The 22,067-nt window shown below is 36.4% G+C and overlaps 1 long non-coding RNA gene and 1 pseudogene across 1 annotated transcript in view; one reads left to right on the forward strand and one right to left on the reverse strand.

Moving 5' to 3' along the window:
- Positions 1-22,067, reverse strand: part of LOC100612368 (uncharacterized) — a 564,878-nt gene that overhangs the window by 524,602 nt on the left and 18,209 nt on the right. The window lies entirely within an intron of this gene.
- On the forward strand, positions 6,645-8,762 carry LOC742392 (protein Red-like; annotated as a pseudogene).

Below are 22,067 nucleotides of genomic sequence, written 5' to 3' on the forward strand. Positions count from 1 at the left end.
CGTAAGTAATAAAAACTTTGGTTTGAATGCTCTAAATCTTTACTTCACTTTATTTATATGGAAGTTCACGATTGTATTACAATAAATCCAGAAATACACGCATACACACACTCACACCTTTTTTTCAGAACTTAAATAATCAATGTTTAAAATGGATCCATGAAAATTAGAGTATTTGAAAGGTTATGATTCATATAAGCAATTATACTAATAAAATATTTTCTAAATGACTGTATTCCCAAAAACTGAGAAAGGAAAATCATGTTCTTGTACTTACTATTTTAAAAAAATCCCCTACAGCCTGGGCACTGGGTGATGAGCTGTGCCCTTTTTACCTCCAGGGTACCAATTTAAATCTCCTCTGCATCAAGAGGGAAAAAATATTGTTTCCATTTTAATGCCTGTCCAGTGTCCTATGCAAAATGGATAGGAGGTCTCAGTTCAGTTCTGAGTAGATAGATGCTTACATTATGGAATTGTCACCTAGGAGAAAGGACAAGAACTGAAAGATTATTGCGGGGAGGAATCCTTTCACCCTACATACAGTGCATCCCATATGTTGGAAGGACACTTAGGGTACTTAACAATGCCTTTCAGTTCACAGGAGGCTAATTAACTATGCCTCATAATTACAGGATTTATTACAATTTGTAAAATCTGAACATTTGCATCTGCATATGATTTTACATGCAGGACACCACCTTGCAAGAGCAATGCTAAATGGCCAAATATTGTGATCATCAGGTCACGGGGAGCTTAAAATACCTTTTTTTCTAAATTATGACTCCTGAATATTTTAACTGTAAATAATGATGTAAGAACTCTATTGATGATTAATTTGTATTTTAAGCATATAAATCACTTCTTGGTTGCCATGCTAATACTGATTTAGAAAAATACACACTTCACCTAATATTGATCTGTTTTTCTAATTCTTCATCAGAAGGGTCTAATATGGTCGCTTTTGCAATTTACTTTCAAAGTTATCCTTTTAGGAGATGAAGTAAGCAAAAGATATTGAAAATCCAAAGTAAATTACATCGTACCAGTTAGACTTCCCTGAAGGAATGGATACTCCCCTGTAATCCGCTCAGCTCACAACTAATGGGCAGGGAATTCAGCTCTGTCTTAATCTTTGCTAAACTATGACTCTCTTTTTAGCACACAACATTTGTCTTCAGGACATCTATCAAATATTTAGTATATCTTCTAACAAAATTAAATTTTCTATTAAATTGCAATCTACATTATGAATCAGAGCCTTAAAATGTATATAAAATCCAATATTATGCATGGTACTTATCAAAGCATACAAAAAAGGGATACTTTAGAAATTATTATGCCCCGTTTTTAAGCTCTAAACACATAATTTAAAAATGTACAAAGTATCCCCAGTTTTCTTGAAACTGGTTTGCCTATAGAACTTGAGCTTATGTAATTTGCCAGTGGGGAAAGGGCCTAAATATATACCAACAAAAAAAAGAAAACAACCCTAATCTTCTAAATGAAACCAGAACTTGAATATCGCCACAGGAGAGCACACAATTATGTCATCCACAACAAAGAAAGTGAAGTTGAATCACATCTATCTATGCATACATTTATAATTCACGTATTATATATATGTATAGGTGTGTATATATATACATGCACACACAAACACATACATATAACATTTGCATGAAGGTAGATGGATAGGATATACATATTAATATATTAATGCTTATAATACTATATAAAGAAAGCTAGAGAAGGATATAGCAGGTGATAAAAACTATTTAAAAATTATCAAATTAAATGTGATAGTAATCTCTACAGAGAAATCAATGCCAGAATATGAAAAGCTTACTGGGCTACCTATCCCTCAATGTCATCTAGAGGAAAACAAATGGAATCCAAAACTGTAACCATGGACATGGTATCCAGAAGTAACCTATGTTTCAGAATTCACTGAACTGTGGAAACGAAATTAATGTAAGAAAGCTTAACACTAACAAAAAAACACAATAAGAGAAGGAATCTAAAGGAATAAAAAATGCTGAAGATGCTTTAAAAGGGAAGTAAGTTGGCTGGGCAAGATGGCTTACACCTGTAATCCCAGCACTTTGGGAGGGCAAGGTGGGTGGATCACTTGAGGTCAAGAATTTGAGACCAGCCTAGCCAACATGGTGAAACCCTGCCTCTACTAAAAATACAAAAATGAGCCAGGTGTGGTGGTGGGCACCTGTAATCCCACCTACTCGGAAGGCTGAGGCAGGAGAATCACTTGAACCTGGGAGGCAAAGGTTGCAGTAAGCCAAGATCATGCCAGCCTGGGTGACGGAGCAAGACTCTTGTCTCAAAAAAAAAAAAAAAGGAAGTAAGTTTTGGAAATTGCTGTGTAGTTACAGGATATACCAAGCCTTGAATCACAGTTTAGTTTAGTGCATGGGCCAACATGAAAAAGAAAATGTAAATGAGAAAAATAAAAATGAAAATTATTAACCATCTCATAAGATAATTTTCTTCTTTTTTTCCATTAATATAAAGGCATATAACATTAAAAATGTTTCTCTGGTTTAAACTCATGGTCACTCTGGCTGGAGCCTTAATTCTACTTCCTAGAAAAGTTTTGTGAGAGTTGCTGTCAACCAACATGTCTCTGTATTCCTTTAAAAATTTAAAACAATCCTGTAGAATAAATTCGTAACCCCAGATGTGCCGTATGTTTGCTACTGTTGAAATTGTTTTAATTAATGTACATAATATCTAAGTCTTGAAGCTAGAAATAAAATCCAGGTCTTTTGATTTTTAGTTTACCTTAAAAGTTATCTAAGTCTTGAAGCTAGAAATAAAATCCAGGTCTTTTGATTTTTAGTTTACCTTAAAAGTTAATTTTAAATGCTGCCTCCTATGACATTTTCTAATAATATGCAGTCCATTTTTAGTTAATCAGGGTAATGGAGACATAGAGGTCATAGATCACCAAAATCATAATTCAGACAAAGCAAATAAAAACACATTTTTAATAGAGTCAATGTAAACTTAATTAAAATTACATCCGGTTGGCTAATTTAATTATGATGCATTTAAACAATGGAATACATACAACTATTTTTAAGATGCAACTGATTTAGATACTATACTATATATGAATATATTTATACATTTGTTTATATATACTTTCAGATTTATTTACATATACATTCACATGAATGCATATATATGAATGTATATATAAATATATATAGAAATATGAAAACATAGAAATACATTGTTATTTATATGAAAAGTATATGTATGTATATGTGCGTATATGTATGTGTATATATATACTTCTGACCTTGTAGATACGTTTTCACATCTGAAATGATGTATACCAAAATAGAGTGATTGCCTTTGAGAGGGAGGTCACTACTCCTGTATCATTAAAAATTTTTTGCATGGACTATTTATTACTTTGTAATAAAAAGATACTTTTTTGAGAAAAAATATATCCAATATCAGGATAGTCTATTTTGGTCTTGTTTTGCTAGCTGATCATGGCTCTAATTTCCTCCTCTCCAAACACTTTCATTTCAGTGTCACAAATGCTGGCTCCAACACATTAACTTATTCTTATCAACTTGTTAAATGTGAGTCCCACGTTGTTGTTTTGATCAGGTTAACCAAACAGAATATTCGTCAAAATTACCTTCCATTCAGAAACCATCAAGAAACACCTTGCCTTGTCCACCCAGATTAACCCTGACGCAGACATTCCCTATGCCCTTTGTTGACTATTGGGAGACAGCATTGCTTTGTCAAGGTCACCATGAGAAGAGGGCCTTTTCATGGCTTTAGGGCTTTGTCTCTTTGTTTTTGTTTTTCAGCTTACTTGAAGAACATAACCATATTCAAAATAAATTAATTTATATTTTCTTTTTCAAATTAAAAAAGTCTTCCTCTATTTTAAATTATAATGCAAATTGTGTAACACTTTCCTCCTCCTCTAATGTTTGACAATTTCAAGATTTTTTCTAATGTTAAGCATTATCCTTTTAAGATTAGGTTGAGAATATTTTAACTGTATGGCTACTCATCTGATGGGTAGATGGCGTAGACTTTTGCACGAAGCAGGAGGTACTGTATAGCATTTATTAGTTAATATGTATTTCTAAACAAATGTCTTCTAATATCTAGAATGTTCATTTTTAATAACTTTATAATTATATTTTATGTTTAACCATAGTAAACTTGCAAATTTGATTACATTTCTATTAATTTTGTTTATTTTTTGACCAATGCCTCTCTTCCATCATGACCTAACACAATGCCATATAACTAAGTTGAGTTGAATAGATAGTATAGATGCATAAGGGGAGGCATTTTGAGAATCTATCGGTTTATAAAGTCGTCATCCCACCCCTTCAATCCTTTCTGCTTCTTCTCCACTGAGAATATAAGAGACTAAAAGTAGAACTACTATTTGATCCAGCAATCATACTACTGGGTATCTACCCAGAGGAAAAGAAGTCATTATTCAAAAAAGATACTTACACACACGTTTATAACAGCACAATTCACAACTGCAAAATCGTGGAACCAACCCAAATGCCCATCAATCAACAAGTGGGTAAAGAAACTGTGATATATATATATATATATATGTATATATATATGTATATATATATATGTATATATATATATATATATACATACACACACACACATATATACACACATACACAATAGAATACTACTCAACCATAAAAAGGAATGAATTAACAGCATTTGCAATGACCTGGATGAGACTGGAGACTATTATTCTAAGTGAAATAACTCAGGAATGGAAAACCAAACATGGTATGTTCTCACTGATATGCGGAAGCTAAGATACAAGGACACAAAGGCATAAGAATGATACAATGGGCCGGCACGGTGGCTCACACCTATAATCCCAGCATTTTGGGACCCCGAGGTGGGTGCATCATTTGAGATCAAGAGTTCAAGACCAGCCTGGCCAACATGGTGATATCCCGTCTCTATTAAAAATACAAAACTTAGTCGGGCATGGTGGCAGGCACCTGTAGTCCCAGCTATTCGGGAGGCTGAGGCATTGAGAATGTATGAACCTGGGAGGCGGAGCTTGCAGTGAGCTGAGATCGCACCACTGCACTCCAGCCTGGGCGACAGAGCAAGACTCCGTCTCAAAAAAAAAAAAAAAAAAGGAATGATACAAGGGACTTTGGGGACTTAGGGGGAAGAGTGGGAGGGAGGCAAGGGATAAAAGACTATATATGGTGCAGTGGGTGCAGTGTATACTGCCTGGGTGATTGGTGCACCAGGAGCTCACCAATCACCACTAAAGAACTTACTCATGTAAACAAATACAACCTGCACCCTAATAACAATAACTTATGGAAAAATAAAATTTAAAAAAATGAATTTTAAAAAAAAGATAAGAGAAAGAAAGTGAGAAAGAGAATTTTTTATTCGTTGGTTTGGGTGTATCTAGAACATTGTTAATTAGCTGCTCAAAATATTTGCAAACGATATATTATTTTACTTAACATTAGTTTTTCCCTCAACCACCAAAAACAGATTTAAGGAATTTTAGTGGTAAAAATGAAAATAGGATACTGAAATGCTAAGTGTAGACAAAGTCTTAGCAGTAATTCCTATAGGTTTGTAAGTGTATCAAGAGTATTTTCAGAATTATTTATCCATGTTGACCCAGCACTTTTGAATGGGGTCTAATTAAAGCTGTCAAACGTTATTGTAATTAGTCCCTAAAATTAACTATAATCAAAATGGCTAAGGATAAATATATATTAACAACTACATATGTTTAATCAGTAATACCACTTAATTTGGTCATTTTAACATAGAGTATATATAAATGTTTATTTCAGTTATTGAAACACATAGCTATCCATAGCCCTTCAGGATTTTATACATATATAATTTTTACACATCTTTACATATACCTATAGTGTTATGAACACCTATAAAATTGTCTTAAAATATTTATAATCTTACTTATTTGGCATAGTCATATAGCACTGGCATATGTTAAAAAAAAGTTACAAATGAAAATTCCTGAACTGTATTCCTGAATGAAATAAAGAGCACATAAAAGAAAAAGGGGAATGTGGCAGTCATATAGAATGCTTGCAGACCCCAGGAATGAAAAATTAAATGGAATAAAACAAAGAAAGAGGTTGAGTGGGAAAAGCAAAGGGGAAAAAAAGGAAACTAGATTATAAATTCCTCCAGCTAATTATCCTTATTTTCCGGTTATTTTGTATTTACCCTCAGCACATACATTGCGTTTAAAATATGGTGGGCTCTTAATAAATGTGGCTGACTCATTGGGAAGATGAAGGAGCGTATCAGCTAAGTCAGAGGGAGGAAAGGAATGTGTGGCCAATAAACAAAGTTAAAATTGTTCAATCTCTGTATTACCTAACAGATATTTTCACTTCCCATATCACTGATGAAATTTTATTGGTTTTTATTTTTTATATCCCCAGATTAATAGCTTAATCATTAACTATTAAGACAGGCACATTTTCCTTACCATGCAGACAACTAAGTTTCCAAAAGAAAACTGGATCTCAGCATCTTATCCAAAGACAGACAAATAAAAATATAACTACAAGAAACACAGATAGTAGGTTGGAGACTCGATTGTTGATGACAGCGGAAGAATGATAACAAAATGCCGGAGCGAGATAGTGAGCCTTTCTCCAACCCTTTGGCCCCTGATGGCCACGATGTGGATGATCCTCACTCCTTCCACCAATCAAAACTCACCAATGAAGACTTCAGGAAACTTCTCATGAACCCCAGGGCTGCACCTACCTCTGCACCACCTTCTAAGTCACGTCACCATGAGATGCCAAGGGAGTACAATGAGGATGAAGACCTAGCTGCACGAAGGAGGAAAAAGAAAAATTATTATGCTAAGCTACGCCAACAAGAAATTGAGAGAGAGAGAGAGCTAGCAGAGAAGTACCGGGGTCGTGCCAAGGAACGGAGAGATGGAGTGAACAAAGATTATGAAGAAACCGAGCTTATCAACACCACAGCTAACTACAGGGCTGTTGGCCCCACTGCTAAGGCGGACAAATCAGCTGCAGAGAAGAGAAGACAGTTGATCCAGGAGTCCAAATTCTTGGGTGGTGACATGGAACACACCCATTTGGTGAAAGGCTTGGATTTTGCTCTGCTTCAAAAGGTACGAGCTGAGATTGCCAGCAAAGAGAAAGAGGAAGAGGAACTGATGGAAAAGCCCCAGAAAGAAACCAAGAAAGATGAGGATCCTGAAAATAAAATTGAATTTAAAACACGTCTGGGCCGCAATGTTTACCGAGTGCTTTTTAAGAACAAGCATATAAGCGGAATGAGTTGTTCCTGCCGGGCCGCATGGCCTATGTGGTAGGCCTGGATGATGAGTAAGCTGACACAGATATCCCCACCACTCTTATCCGCAGCAAGGTTGATTGCCTCACCATGGAGGCCCAGACCATACTGACCACAAATGATATTGTCATTAGCAAGCTTACCCAGTTGCTTTCATACCTGAGGCAGGGAACCCGTAACAAGAAGCTTAAGAAGAAGGATAAAGGGGAGCTGGAAGAGAAGAAACCTCCTGAGGCTGACAGGAGTATTTTCGAAGACATTGGGGATTACACACCCTCCACAATCAAGACACCTTGGGACAAGGAGCGGGAGAGATGTCGGGAACGGGAGCGTGATCAGGAGACAGAGACCGTGACTGAGAGCGAGAGCGAGAGCGAGAACGAGATCGGGAGCGAGAACGAGATCGGGAACGAGAACGAGATCGGGAACGAGAGTGAGAGCAGGACCGAGAGAGAGAAGTGGAAAAGAAGAGACACAGCTACTTTGAGAAGCCAAAAGTACATGATGAGTCCATGGACGTTGACAAAGGACCTGGGTCGGCCAAGGAGTTGATCAAGTCCATCAATGAAAAGTTTGCTGGGTCTGCTGGCTGGGAAGGCACAGAATCGCTGAAAATTGCAGAAGACAAAAAGCAGCTGAGAGATTTCTTTGGCATGTCCAACAGTTATGCAGAGTGCTGTCCAGCCACGATGGATGACATGGCTGTGGATAGTGATGAGGATGTGGATTATAGCAAAATGGACCAGGGTAACAAGAAGGGAACCTTAAGCCGTGGGGACTTTGATACCCAGGAAGACTACAGCGAGTATATGAACAACAAAGAGGCTTTGCCCAAGGCTGCATTCCAGTATGGTATCAAAACGTCTGAAGGGCGGAAAACCAGACGCTTCAAGGAAACCAATGACAAAGCAGAGCTTGATTGCCAGTGGAAGATTAGTGCAATCATTGAGAAGAGGAAGAAGATGGAAGCTGATGGGGTTGAAGTCAAAAGACCAAAATACTAATCACCAGTTACAACCAGAGACGCTCCACAAGGATATGCTCCCCACTGTTTTCTTTCTACAATTTCCGAAGGTTGCAAGATGTTTTTTTGTGGATGAATATAAAATTTTATTGTGAAAAAAAAAAGAAACACAGATAGTAAAAAAAAATGTTATGTCTGGCAACACAGCTCATTCAAAAATAAATAATCATTTACTGATGATGGGCTTTGTAGATTCCCATCATCTACAGATTAGAACATATAAGGACAAATTCTGAAGAGCTATACTCCCTTCCATCTTTTCTCTACCTGCAATGAAAATTACAGAATTCTTATTGAAGGATACTAAGGTTCTATTCTATTTTCCAGCCTTAAATAGAGGAATTAGAGGATACTGGTTTTTGTGTGTGTGTGTGCTTTGTTGTTGTTGTTTGTTGTTTTTTTTTTTTTTAGAGAGAACAAACATATCAAAGCTGGGGCTCAAGTATTCAGCCAAGAGAGAAATTATTTGCCAGAATACTTGGCTTTAAAAAATGCTTAAAAATATGCATCCCCTCTTTCTAAGACCACCACCTGCTGCTGTTCTTATAGGAAGGTATGAGAGGGAATCTGTCAACCTACTTTGGCAACCAAAGACCACATGAAAAAGTAAAGTATCCTTCAGGAAAACAGCCCCAATACATTTTTTCGAAATAATCAGATCCAGGATTCTGAATTGCAAAATGTTCTGCATTTATGGAACATAAAAATTTTTAAATTAAAAAATTAAGCTTGCAGTTATTTTCATTGCCATAAAGAGCATAATATTTCAAAGGTGACACCTCTGTTATTAACAGGCATTTGCAAAAGCTTGGAAAAATAACATTTTTTAAAAATTCATGAAGAAATAATATAGTTGTTTATCATTAAGAGGCAAGAATATTTGGAAGACAGTAGAGTCCATTATAATGTGAGCATGGCTTTGAATCTCACTTGTGTCATTTGTTAATTATATGAGCATGGACAAGTGACAAGCTTCTCTGAAACACAATTCAGTAAAATGGGATTAGTATTACAAGATGAAATTCAGCTACTTAGGATCTCTGTCTCAGGTCTGTTCAGGAGGAAAAGTTGGGATTCGTTATTTCTTATCCAATAACATAAGTATTTTTAAAGAAGAAATATATGCAGGGAATTTCAAAGAACAAACGCCAAGTGCTTTTCAATCCTAAGTTAGGACCGTACTATATGTGTATAAATATCTTAAATATACATTAAACATTTCCCAAAGTCTACATAAGAAATGTTGGCAGTATTTCTTTCGGTGAAGTGAGACTAGAAGGTTTAAGGAAGAAGAGCTCAGGGAGCTAGATGTTATGTTAACTTTTAATTTCATTCTCTCCTATAATGTTTAAGCCTTTAACAGTGTACATATGTTAGATGATTCAAAAACTAATATGAAACACAAATGAATTATTTTAAATATCAGCATGAGGTAATATAACTTTTTTAGCATATGAAAGCAAGGAATTCATGCTCCTTTTCTCACAAAAAAACAATCTATGAAACCAACTATAAAAAAATTACCAAAAATAATTCATTTTTTAATAAGAGATTAAGATGGCAATAAGGCCAGGCGCAGTGGCTCATGCCTGTAATCCCAGCACTTTGGGAGGCCAAGGCGGGCGGATCACAAGGTCAGGAGATGGAGACCATCCTGGCTAACATAGTGAAACCCCAACTCTACTAAAAATACAAAAAATTAGCTGGGCTTGGTGGCGGCTGCCTGTAGTCCCACCCAGCTACTCGGGAGGCTAAGGCAGGAGAATGGCGTGAACCCAGGAGGCAGAGCTTGCAGTGAGCCAAGATGGCACCACTGCACTCACTGCACTCCAGCCTGGGCTACAGAGCAAGACTCCGTCTCAAAAAAAAAAAAAAAAAAAAAAAGGCAATAAATGATTTTTAACAAATGCCTTGTAGGTACGTGATGTCTTTGGGCTAATGACTAATGTTTGTATCAAAAATAGTATAAAATGTTTTCAATATTTGATCTTTAAGACATAATCAACCAGTGCTATCACCACTATCATTTTCATACTGAGGAAGACTGTAAACACCTTAGAAAAATGGAAATGCTCTTAGGATAGGGAGAAGAATTATTCATCTTCATAGCTCCACTGTATACCACAATGATTGGCACATAGTAGCTCATAAATAATTAATTGATGAATACATAAATGAATAAAAAAATGAATGACACAGAAGATATTCATTCATTCAATACTTTCCCCAAACTGTTAATGACCATATTGAAGATGTCTATGTTTTCATCCTTAGCCCTATCCTGCCCAGAGAACCCACCCCATTCCCTTAAAATGAATCTTCTTTGCTAACTGGTCAGTAGCTCCTGCCCTCTGATATAAGCTGATTGGACCACAGGTGGAGACTGACACAAGTTAGGTAACAGGTTCTCTTATCTGCAGTTTGCTTCTCTCTACTGGACACTTGAACAGGGAAGCCGAATTTGGAACATGCAAAAATGAAGGAAAGAAATTCATTCTCTAGAGATAGAGAAGGATATGTCTAAAACTTAAGAACAAAGACGTAAGTTTCCTCATGAGGCTCAACTACAGTTAGTCCCATTAGGTTTTCTGAGCTATCACTATATCTTTCCAAATATTCATTATTTTTAAAGGCTTAATTTATTTTAGGTGGGTTTCTCTTCCATACAAATAAACAGTGAGGCTCCTGTCACCAAAAAACCTACAGAATACTCACTATATTCTTTGGCTTTCCCACTATTAACAAAGATGAACTCTACAGGTTTCTATTTAAAGCTGATCCCTCTATGTGTGCACTGCATCACATCCCGTCTCACCTACTATGGAAAATTTCAACCAGAAATCACCCCCTTTTTTATTTAGATCATCAAATTTTAAATCTCTATTGAATTAGTCCCTTTAAGATATACAAACTACTTTTTTCTTTCATTTTAAAACAAAACAAAATTTCTGTTACCCAGTAGTGTCCTGGAGCTGGCTCACTCCAGCCCTTGAAAGCCAGTTGTGCCCAACTCTTCTCAACTCTGTGTTCAGTAAAATCAGCCATAATAGGAGAATTTGCACTACTGAAATTGGCAAAAGCTACAACTCAAAATTTCTTTAGAATTTTTATTTTTGCCAGAGAGCTGGTTGTTAAATACTTATAACCAGCATATCACTTTCTTGATCTCACTGCCTTCACCAAGTATCCCATTTCCTTGTTCCTCTTTTCAGCAAAATATATCAAAAGTATTGGGCATAAACATATTCTCTATTTTTTCACTTAAACCATTACAATCAAGCTTTGTCCCCACCATTTTACTGAAACTACTCTTATCAAGGTCTCCAATGACTTCTACGTTGCTAAATTCAGTGGTCAATGATCAGTTCTTAGATTATTTAATCTATCCGCAGCATTTGACCCAGTTGATCATTTTTCTCTCCCTTCACTGGTCATTTCTTCTCAGTCTCGTTTGTTGGTTCCTCCTCTTTCCTCTGACCTCTTAATGTTGGAGGGCTCCAGGGCCTTACTCTCTTCTCCATCTATACCCTCTTGATGACCTCAATAAGACCTATGGCTTCAAATACTATCTAGAAGCTCATGGCTCCCCAATCTACAGGTCCAGCAGACTTTTCTCTTGAATTTCACACTCTTAGATGCAATGATTCCATCACCACTTGGATATTTAAAAGATATCTCAAATTTAACAAGTCCAAAACTGAAATAATCTTCCTTCCCAAACATATTTCACCAACAATTATACATCTACGATAATGGCAACATAATCTTTCCAGTTGCTTGAACCAAAAACTTTGTATGTAGTCACCTTTTATTTCTTTCTAACTGCCACATTCCACACTCAACTCATTAGGAAATCCTGTTGGTTTTACCTTCAGACTAGCTCCAAAACATAACATTTCTCTCCCCATTCCACTGCTGCTAGCCTGGTTCAAGCATATAGCCTGGATTATTCTGATTCTCCAATGAGGCTCCATACTATCATTGTAGTCCCTGCATGGTTTACTCTCAACAAAAACAGCCAGAGTGACCCTTTTAGAAGTAACATCATATCATGTCACTTCTCTGCTTAAAGCTGTGGGATTACACCCTTTTGCTCAAATGAAAATGTCAAAATCCAGACAATGACCCGCAGGCCCTTCATGAGCCAGTGTTCTGTTAACTCTCTGATACTGTCCCCCACTACTCTCCCTTTCATTCAGGCCTTTCTAGCCACACTGAGGCGGCATCTCAAATATGCTAGATATGTTCCTGCCTTTGGGCCTTTGCTCCAGCTGTTCACTTTGCCTGAAACCATCTTCTGTCTATGAACTTGGCTGACTCCCTATGGCCTTCCAGCCTTTTCTCACCTCTTTCCCTATTTTAATATATTGCAACGTATCCACCAACTTCCTGTCCTCTGTATACCTCTTCTCTATTCTTTTTTTTTTTCATTGCACTTAACAACTACTACCCTACTTTATAATATACTTATTTGTTATGTTTACTGTCTGCCTGTCCTCACCAGAATGTAAGCTTCCCAAGGGCAAGAATTACTGTCTGGTTTGCTGATGACCCAAGTGTCTAGGGTAATCTGGTACCTAGTAAATTCTCAATAAATATTTGTTGAAAACAATAAATGACCAGCAACAACCAATAAATGGCAAAGACCATTCTGAATTTATAATATACAAAGAAATCTGTGACTGTAAAAATCAGAAGTGCTAACACTGTTTCCCTAATGAAATTTTAGCTTCAACAGCTTTCTGGTTGAAATTTAAAATTTACAGAAGAAATGCAGCAGTATTCTCACAACCGTACCTAAACCTCTCTCATATCTGGGACTCAAATCTTGGGCTCTTATAAGAGCTCACAGCTCCTATAGGAGTTGTGCATTTATCAGTTGTGACACAAATGGGCCCGTGTAGTATTTTGTACATATGGTGTTAACTTTTATGCTTTAATATATATGTGCAATATAGCTGAATTATACTTGCTCTAGGAACCATCACTTTTATTTTACTGACTTTTGTGTATTTAAAACCTCAGGCATAATACAGTCTTGAATTAACAAAGTTTTTTTGTTGTTTAATTTCCACAGAAGTAAGAAAAAGAAAAGAATAATTGTTTCAACATTCAAATTTCTTCATGGCTTGTACAATGCAAAATTTTTCCAAGTTTAGGAAGTATATGAGAACTAGAGATTAGAAAATGGATGTGAAGTCCCCAAACATCTCTGCATCAACTAACTCCAAGTAGGTTTCTAACACACACATTATTGTGCCTAATTTAAAACATGTGACATAAAAGAATCATGTGTGGAGTTTTAAAACTATGAAATATACTTACTCACATATGAATTGAAAACTAGTAGCCATAGACTGTAGTGATTTCAAACTGAATCTTTCTTTTGCTCTTCAATTTAATCTTTTTTTTTTTTTTTTTTTTTTTTTTTTTTTTTTTTTTTTTTTGAGACGGAGTCTCATTCTGTTGCCCAGGCTGGAGTGCAGTGGCGTGATCTGGGCTCACTGCAACCTCTGCCTTCCGGGTTCAAGAAATTCTTCTGCCTCAGCCTCCTGAGTAGCTGGGATTACACGTGCCCGCCACCACAACCGGCTAATTTTGTATTTTTAGTAGAGACGGGGTTTCACCACGTTGGCCAGGCTAGTCTCAAACTCCTGACCTTCAGTGATCTGCCCACCTCAGCCTCCCAAAGTGCTGGGATTACAGGCATGAACCACCACTCCCAGCCCAATTTAACCTTACAGCTATTACAACACAAGAAAACTTCTGGACAAAAGCACTTAATTAATTTTAATTGCGCATTTAAACCAGTACAACAAAAAAGAATGAGCACACCTATAATGAAGTTAAAAAAGTGAGTTTGAAGGGAAACATTAATATATTCAACACAAAATAATAAAAACTAAGGGGATTATCAATGCATCATGACAGATTTGTATTCACTGAATTAATAAATAGAAGGAATGACTTTTAAAAACCTATGAAACCTATCATGTAAATGTCACATAATCTAATAGATATACTTAAGCAAAACTTTGAAGCAGTTTGTAAATACAACAAAGTATAAAATAGGAAGAACGGTTGAGGAAAACATCTTCAAACACTGTTTTGGGTGGGTTGTATTCAAACTTACTTTCACCTATATCCATCAGAAATGTTATAATTATCGGCCGGGCGCGGTGGCTCATGCCTGTAATTCCAGCACTTTGGGAGGCCAAGGCGGGCGGATCACGAGGTCAGGAAATCAAGACCGTCCTAGCTAACGCGGTGAAACCCCGTCTCTATTAAAAATACAAAAAATTAGCCGGCCGTGGTGGCAGGCGCCTGCAGTCCCAGCTACTCGGGAGGCTGAGGCAGGAGAATGGCGTGAACCTGGGAGGCGGAGCTTGCAGTGAGTCGAGATCGCGCCACTGCACTCCAGCCTGGGCGACAGAGCAAGACTCCGTCTCAAAAAAAAAAAAAAAAAAAATAGAAAAGAAAAGAAATTTTATAATTATCATAATTGAAACACATTACATCCTTGGCCTCAGTTTCTAATCTTGCAGACATGAAAGAGGGGCACAGGCTACAACTAACTATGTGTCTTATATTTGGGGTAGTAGCCTGGTCCAGATTTTCTAAAATACCTTTAATTTAAAATATTCTGCCCTTACCTTTCAGTTTGTGTGTCCCAGAGTTTTGTTCAAACATGTGGTTTACAAATTCTTTGTCTATTATAATTTTAAATTTGTAAAAATTATGAAATAGTTGGGATTGGTTTATATCAATCCAAAAAATAAGATTTTAGGGGCATATGTACTAACCTCTTTAATGCAACACAACTGTTTCTTTAGTCTTTTGGCATGATCATTTGTATATAAAGCAATTCTTATCTTTTGGATCTGGCAGGATCTCTACTTGACAAAAGTATTAGCTGCTAGGTTTTTGTGAGTGAAAATAAATTGCTTTTTTTTTTTTAAATCACAATTCATTATTTTCACTGACTCAGACTGGCTTCTCCACCAACCCCTCAGATTAGTTTAAATTAAATAAATTATTGGTTCAAAAAATCTAGACAGTTACTTAATCAAATAACAAATACCCAAGCAGGCTGCTCGAAATCACGTGCACTGATACATTCTTAGGCCCAGTGACCATAGAATCATCTGCCTTTGCTATAGGTAAATGATTCCTCCAGGGAGGAGCAGTTTTTCTAACAGAAATTTCCACATAGGTCCACTTTGACATTACTTAGGATTCTCCTTTGAGAATTTTCTAATAGCAAATACACACACAGAACGACCAAAACATCAGGGGAAAATTGATCCTAAAGGTACGACTGTCCTAGTTGTTCAGCTTGACTTGTACCCCAGTGGGAGAGGAAGAACTAAAAAGTGTGCTATAATTTCTTGTTCATCAATGCAGAACCCAGCACAGGAAGAAGGTGAGAAGACCCTGAGGTGAGTGGGATGATGAAGAAGACCAAGTGGGAGCCCATAAATCTGTCTTCTTATGGTTATTGGTGCATAGATACTTGGGCAGCTCACCCCTGTGCTGACACTTTGCTTTCATTTCTCACTTTTTTATCTCCATGATTTTATGTTAACTTTCTATTAACATCTGTCAAAAACCTAGTTCCAGTTCTGACCAGCCTAAGGGCTATAGGTTGAATTGGGTCAAGGCAAATAGGAAATAACTGATCTAGTTTCTACAAGGTCTTCATGGACTGAATGAAAATTATGCAGAAAGCACTAAATATTCATATTCTGTCTTTCTGTATCTCTTTCTGCTTCATGTTCTTTTTGTATTTGGTTTTGATGGGAATCTATATCTCTAAGGAAACCTTTTTTAAAAAACTGCAGCCAGTATCTGAATTATCTTAAGCTAATATAATATGCCAGACAGAGTATAAATGGGTGAAGATTTACAATTTCCAGTGAATATTTTCCAAGTTTTCCAGGATCATCTACACTATTTTTTGATTAATATAATTTTTTTTTAAGTCACCCTTAACAGGACATGTAGAGTGGTTAAAACATGACATGTTTTTATTGAGGAAAAAAGAATTAGGGAAAACAACAGAGGCAAAAATAAATAAAATCAGACTTAAATAATGTATATTTATTCAGCATCTATTCACTTGTTCAAAAAATTATCGAGTGCCTACCATGTGCCAGGGAACAGGCAGGTACACATTGCCTTCACATTGTCGTGGTGAGACAGGCACTATACCATAACATCAATTCATAGCGATAACTGCTATGGGGAAAGTGAAACAGGAAAAGTGACCCACAGGGGGTGCTATTTTCAATAGGGTGGGCAAAGAAAACTGGGAAGAAGGGCCAAATATGGAATATATTTTGATAATATAGCCAGCTGAAATTGCTAATGGGTTGGATGTGTGGTCCAAAAGAGAGGAATCTAGGATGAGTCAAGGGTTTGCCTAAGTAATTGAATAAATGGCAATGGTGGTGGTATATTGATTGAAATACAGAACACTGCAGGAAAAGAGGTTTGCAGAGTGAGGCTAAGTGGAAACCAAGTGTTCTGTGTTAAACATGCTAATTTTGAGATGTCTATTAGATGATGATAAGCACTTGGAGATTAGAAGAGAGGCAGGTGCTAGAGAAAAACACTTGTGGTCATCAGTACGTACATGGGATCTAAGCCATGGGAATAGTGTATTGCTCCAACAGTGAGTGCAGATCCAGAGTATAAGACATGTGAAGACTGGTCCCAGAACACACCAATATGTTCAGGTGGCAATGAGGGGGAGTGGGAGGAAGATCCAGCCGAGATATTTGATGAAGGACCAGTGAGGTAGGAAGGCAACCCTAGGTGTGATGTTCAGGAATACTCACCAACACCAAAAAAGGGTTTCAAGTGCATCAGATGCCGTGAGATGTCAAAGATAAGTATAGGGAATTTCAGTAGAGTGACAAGTATAAAAGCCTATCTGTAGTGTGGTCAAGAAAGAATAAGAGGCGAGCAGGCAGAGAAAACCAGTACCTTAGCAACAGTATCTTGCCAAATTAGCAAAGCATCACTTGAAATAGTATTTCATGTTGTTCCTTAGTTCTTTGCTGCTTAATTTTCAGCATGGCCTCCAGCCATTTTAGTATTGAGCTTCTGAGTTCAGTGTTTGGTGCTGCAGTAAAAGCTTCATTTTGAGCAGTTTAAGTAAGAAATAAAAGGCGGCAGAAATCAGGCAGGCACTTTAATATAGGATTTCTCTATAAGCTAAACTATGTTGTTGTTAGCATTATATTATACTGGCTGATTATCTGATGTTAACACTTATAGTAATTTTTTCTCTAAATATGTCAAAAAGAAGTTAAAGAGCTGCAAAACATCCAAATAACAGAAATAATTTTTAAACCATATGTTGGATTTAATGAATGTTTAGTTAAATAGAAATAGGCTTTGAGGACATCAGGTCTCTGAGATAATTTTGAAAGAGCAGGAGGAAGGTGACTGACGATGTGATTGCTATAATAATTTTTCTTTTCTTTTTTTCCTTTTAGTCTGGAGAGATTGGACTACAAAGCAAAATGAACTGTTATACAGACTTAGGGGGAAAGTATACTCTCCTACCAAAAAAACCAGTTGTTTTCCTATTTCTTTCTGCACTTAATCCTATCTTCAATGTGCCCTTTTAATTGACTTTAACACAAATATTATGAATATGAATTACAAGACAATATTAAAGGTAAAAGAAAACTTAAAATGACAAGCTAAACTGTTTCACTGAAATGTATTTGCATGTGTCCAAACCTTACTCATATATCAACATCTAATTTAGATAAACCTCCATTGAGGCCTTCCCAGTCCTTTCTTCTTAGAATAAGTCTCTTTCTCCTATACATTTGAATAACATTCTACCTGTAACTCTCATTCATCTTTTCATTCATTCAACCAACATTACTGAGCACTTATTATGGGCTGGTCCTCTTCTAGGAGCTTCAGATGCATCAGTGAAAAGAGGAAAAGACCCCTGCCTTATGGAGCTGAGATTCTAACAAGGAGAAACAACAATAAATAGAATACACAAAAAAAATCACGTAGCATTTAAAAGGTGATAGATTCTTTGGAACATGAAATGTAGAGCAGAGTAACGGGATGGGAGTGTAGGGGGTTGCAACCTTTAATGCAGTGGTTAAGATAGGGTTTACTTAGAGGTGACATCTGAGCAAAGACTTGAAGGAGGTGAGGGCATTAGTAACATAGATCTGTGGCGAAGACCTAGAACAAAGAACTAGAAACACGCCTGGTGCTGTTGAGGAACAAAAGAGGCCAGAGGGGCTTGAGGGAACCTGGGGAGGGGAAAGGTAGTAGGAAATAAGGTCAGAGGCCATTGGTGTGGGGGTTTGAAGGGACATATCATGGCAGTGAAATGAGTGCTATTACAGAGTTTTGAAGCTGAGGAGTGACATCATCTGACTTTTAATTTAAAAGGAGCTTCTGGCTGCTGTGTTGAGAGTGCTGGGGTGTGTGAGAAGTAGGAGTAGGGGGACCAATTAGTAGGCCCTGTAGTTATGTAAGCAAGAGATGATAGTGACTCACACACTTCATGCAAGCACTGGAGCCGGTAAGAAGCGGTTAGAGTTTCATATCACTTTTTTACTTTTGTCATATTATGTACATGTCTTATTGCCACTTCTAGACTCTGCACTACTTGAGGCCAGAATTTGTGTTCATTTTTGCATGTCCAATGAGGGGTACTCAATATTTTTAATGAATAAATAAATGAATGGTCACTAGACAAAGAATCTAGCTTATCAATATCTTTGGCACACACCCTGAATTTCAAGGCGTATTTATAAATGGACAATAGCACCACCAAGAGCATCAACTTTGAATAAGGGCAAAAAAAAAAAAATGAATAAAATCTACATACTGCAGAACTGATAGCAGAATAATATAAAGGGAAAGATAGCCTTTATTTTACCTGTGTTTTATTTAATTTCTGATGAGTGTTTAGAAGTAATCTATTATATTTTCTCTATGTTCTTCTTGAAGTAAAGTAGTAGCCAAGGGAGAGAGAAATTTCTGTAGCATACAGACAGGTTCACAGTAGGTTTTGTCATGGAAATATTTATCATTATAAGAGCCAGTCAAGTGACATTCCATAATGCTAGCCCTTTCTGTAGTTAACACTGCAGGGGAGAAATTTCTCTCTGTCTTCAAATTCCAGTATAATAATAAAAAAGAAAACAACAAATGCATATAAAATAAATAACTTCTCCAACACATACATACTCGACATTACAACAGAAAAGTTATGCAATCATTTGCTATTAAATCACAAATTTCCAAAACTTCAAAAGAGCAAGAGGAAAATTCCTTCAGAAAAAAACAAATTACCCATGTATGGATAATGTCCATACATAGTTGCAGAATATAGCTAAAGAAATGTTCTTTTTAAATAAGTGGTCTACATTTTAAAACTGCAACATCCAAATTGGGTACAGAGTTTGAGAAAAAGCTGCTATGTGCAACGTGGAAATAATTTATAAATACTTATAAAACATTCAGGAAGGGAGTAGATTTCAATACCTTTCTTTAATATATAATGTTTTTAAAGAAATCATTACAGTAGCAATGAATCTTTGCGATGGAAGCAGTAGTTTTACAGTTTGGATTCTAGAACCACAAAATTCCTGATCAACTCTGTAATTAGAAGGGAAATTTTCATCTTTCTAAGTTGTGTCTCCTATTTCTCCATTCCCTATTTCTATTTTCTCTAGTAACCATTGAAAAGATCAAGTTCAACTTATGACAAATCTAATTGAAAAATACCAGCCTGAATTGGAGGTTAATGTTTTCAGACAGTGGTTCTGCCATCTAATCATTCCAGAAATATTTATTGGGTACTTAATATTTCCTACCAAAGAGATAAGGTCATTACCTTTAAGAAGTTAAAATTTAATGAGGAAGAGATACAAACACGCAGTAAAATAGTTTGACAGTGCCCTAATAGAGCTATGCTCAAGGTACTAGGCCCACTCAGCGTGCTATGGGGACGCAGGGAGGCAGGGAAGGCCTATGGGAGGAGGCGCTGTTTCCACGTTGTGAAGGATGAGCAAAGCTGGTCAGAGAAAACAAAGGGAAAGGGAATCCTCAGCAGAGGGCGCCATGATCATGATCTCATTTTTAGAACTGCCCCAATAGCTGTGGGGAAGACAAAGTGATAGCAGTAGGCTGGAGGCAGGAGGATCACTCCAGAGGCTTAGAGGAATCCAGGGAGGAAATCATGAGGGTCTGAACGTAGGAAATGGCAGTCGGAAAGGAAACAAGGGGCAAGTTCAAGATATATTTAGGAAATAGACCATAAAAGATGTGGCATTGACTAGTCAGGAAGAATGAAGAGAGGAAGAATGAAGAAGAATGAAGGACAGGGAGGGAGTTAGGAGCTTGAGAGGCTGGATATATGGAGAGCTGAACTCTAAGGGAAGAAATGCAGGAGAAGAAATGGGTGAAACAACAGCAGAGCGGATGTTTTTTGAAACTCAAAAGATTTGTCATGACATGTATTTGACATTATGACTAATTGACAACTATAAACTAGCTGTGGTATGAAGGTATTCTACCCACAGAGCCTATTCAGAGTCATGAACATTACAGAGATCACTGAGGAATACTTGAAGAAACTCCTTCCATTCTCCCTGGTCACCAAATGTAAAGTATTGACGAGATAGAGACTAGCAGTCAGTATAGATTTTAGATATTTGTTTAGTGAATATTTACCAATTTTAGAACTTCCATTACACAATCAGAGGCATGGCTTCTGAAAAAAAAATCTTAGCATACTGTATTTTCGTGAACATTAACATATATAATGGAAAGGAGAGTAAAACAATAATTTTTAAAATATTTAACTTTATTTACAAATTAATGGTGACTTTTTCATTTCACATCTTAAGTGTCAAGTTAATTCACTCATTAAAATTTAGATACATTTTAATACCCTATTATATTTTATTATTCAAGGACTTTCTTACCATACAAAGAAGATGAAATGCTCTTTCAGACCAGTTATCATTTCTGGTTACTATTTCCTTTTTTTCTTTTCTGATTCCAAATGTGCACTGGGAATATCAACAATACCCATGAAATAAATCCCTTCTCAAGCAGGACATTCTGAGTATCTGATTTATCACTCTGTATAGCTCCCATTAAATAATTTCTACAGTTTCAATAATAACCACAACTCTAGAATAATATATACTAGGATGCTCTATTTCAAGATCTTTAAAACTAGACATATATGAGAAAAATTTATAATATTTTAATATATTTCTGGACTCATGAATAATGAGCCATTTTTGTTAGATTATACAAATATGATCCACCAATAAAACATTTCATCTCAAATGTAACCAGATTTTGTCTACCTAGTATAAAGTAAGGAAATCCTGCGTACTCCAGCAAAAAAAAAAAAAAAAAAAGAAAAGAAAAAAGCATTCTCTAAATCAGTGTTAAGTGTTTTTCAAATTGCAGATGTGACCTATTTGTAGATCATGAAATCAATTTGGTGAGTTACAACCAGCATTTTTACACAATGGAATAGAATACAAAAGAACAGATATCAGAGTATATTACATTTCATAAGAGTATGTATGGTTTTGTAAAAGTTTGGTATATATGTATGTGCATACTGGGTACTAACATTAAATAT

Source organism: Pan troglodytes, chromosome 12 (assembly GCF_028858775.2).
Source record: "Pan troglodytes isolate AG18354 chromosome 12, NHGRI_mPanTro3-v2.0_pri, whole genome shotgun sequence".
NCBI lineage: Eukaryota > Metazoa > Chordata > Mammalia > Primates > Hominidae > Pan > Pan troglodytes.